The sequence below is a fragment of the Phascolarctos cinereus genome, unplaced genomic scaffold, assembly GCF_003287225.1.
Source record: "Phascolarctos cinereus isolate Bilbo 61053 unplaced genomic scaffold, phaCin_HiC Scaffold_3;HRSCAF=262, whole genome shotgun sequence".
In the NCBI taxonomy this organism is placed as follows: Eukaryota; Metazoa; Chordata; class Mammalia; order Diprotodontia; family Phascolarctidae; genus Phascolarctos; species Phascolarctos cinereus.
In genome coordinates, this window is record NW_027555736.1 from 162,614,648 (window position 1) to 162,616,427 (window position 1,780).

Genomic DNA, 1,780 nt, shown 5'->3' on the forward strand with positions numbered 1-1,780 from the left:
GGCAGCTCAGTGGTGCAGCAGATAGAAGTCCTAAATCTGAGGTCAAGAAGATTCATCTTTTCCAGTTCAAATCTGACCTCAGACACTTAGTATCTGTGTGACCCTAGGCAAGTCACTTCACCCTGTTTGCCTCAGTTTCCTCATGTGTCAAATGAACTGGAGAAGGAAAGGGTAAACCACTCCAGTATCTTTGCCAAGAAAACCCCAAATGGGATCATGAAAAGTAGTAAGAGAGAACTGAAAGGCCTGAAAAGCAGCATACCATGTAACTATGATGCATTCCAGTGAGGTCTTACTGGGGGGAAAAATACCCTGCCTTGTATCATGAAAATAATGCTAGATCTGGAGTCAAACAACGTGAGTTTGAATGCCAGCTCTACCAGCTGCATGATCTTGACCTCTCGGGGCCTCAGAACCTTATTTGCAAAATGAAAAGGCTAGACCAGATATCTAAAATCCTTTCCAGTACTAAATCGATGAGCCTAGATTAGGGAGCAAAACAGTGCCCTGTTCATAATAAATACTTAATACATGTTCATAGAATGAATGAATGAATGAATGAAAAGAAAACTGATTTTTTAAAAAAATCTTTGTATTTCAAGCAATCTGGATGGTTGGTGTATTCACAGCACATGGATTATTGAGATTTCATGACTATTTTTGGTATTTCATAGATGTTACTTAAGTCTACTTCAGAGTTATTCTTAATCACCCAAGCTGGGACAATTCCTAAATGAGGTCAAACATTATAGCATACACCATATGCCACTGAGAAAACTATAGACCTTAATTTTGTATCTTTCCTCAGTACACAGATCCATCTAAGCAGCTGAGCCTCTTAGACCAGGGCCTGTAACATTATATTCTCATAGCACAGAGAGCATAAACCCCTATTGGAAACCTCTGTATTGAAAAAGACAGATTGAGCAGTATACCTATGAATAACACAGGATAACCAGAAAGTAAAAATAAAATGTGGTTGCTCTAATAGAGAGGGCATGCAGCATTGATTTCACTCAGTGGCCTGTATTGATTATGGGCATCCTACCATTTCCTAGAATATAATCAGCCTTTTCTCATCCTTCTCTTCAACTCTCCTTCCCCTCTCTTTTTCTCCCTTTCTTTTTCCTTTTCTCTTTTATCTATGACTTCGGCCTACTAGTGGCTCCCACTGGTATTGCTTAAGATTCAGTAATGTCTTGAAGATCTTGGATCCCGTTAAAGCCAAGAGATTTTTCTGAGTGAGAACTGTAGAATTGAGTTCAAATTAAATCATCTGAAGGCCCTGAACAAAATCTCTTCAGTACCCTAAGAAGCAACATCTTATCTTGGAAGCTCCCAGTTCACAGACCTGGGTTTGGACAAGGGGGTAGGGGGAAAGGATTTGGTTTTTGTTTTAAAAGGCAGATTTTCAAAATAGAACCTTCAGCTGAGTTTATGAGATGATTCAATCTCTGGAATGAACTTCATCTCCTTTTATTTTGGTTAGAAATTTGGTGCCCTAGCTGGTGTGCACGTCACTCTTCTAACTCAAGGGCAATTTTAAAGATATCAACGTCTTATCAGGTCAAGTGTCTAAAAGAACTTGAGAAAGACTACCAAGGTCAGAAATTATTTCAAGCCAAGGAGTCTATCTTCTAATTACTTATTTTGACTTGTAACCACAAATCTGTCTTTTCTAAGTGTCCAATCATATTATAAATCAAAGCTTGCATTTGGTGGGGATACCTATACTAGAGGGTACTTTGCAGGGGGAATGTGAGTTGTAGTTTAAAGTTGT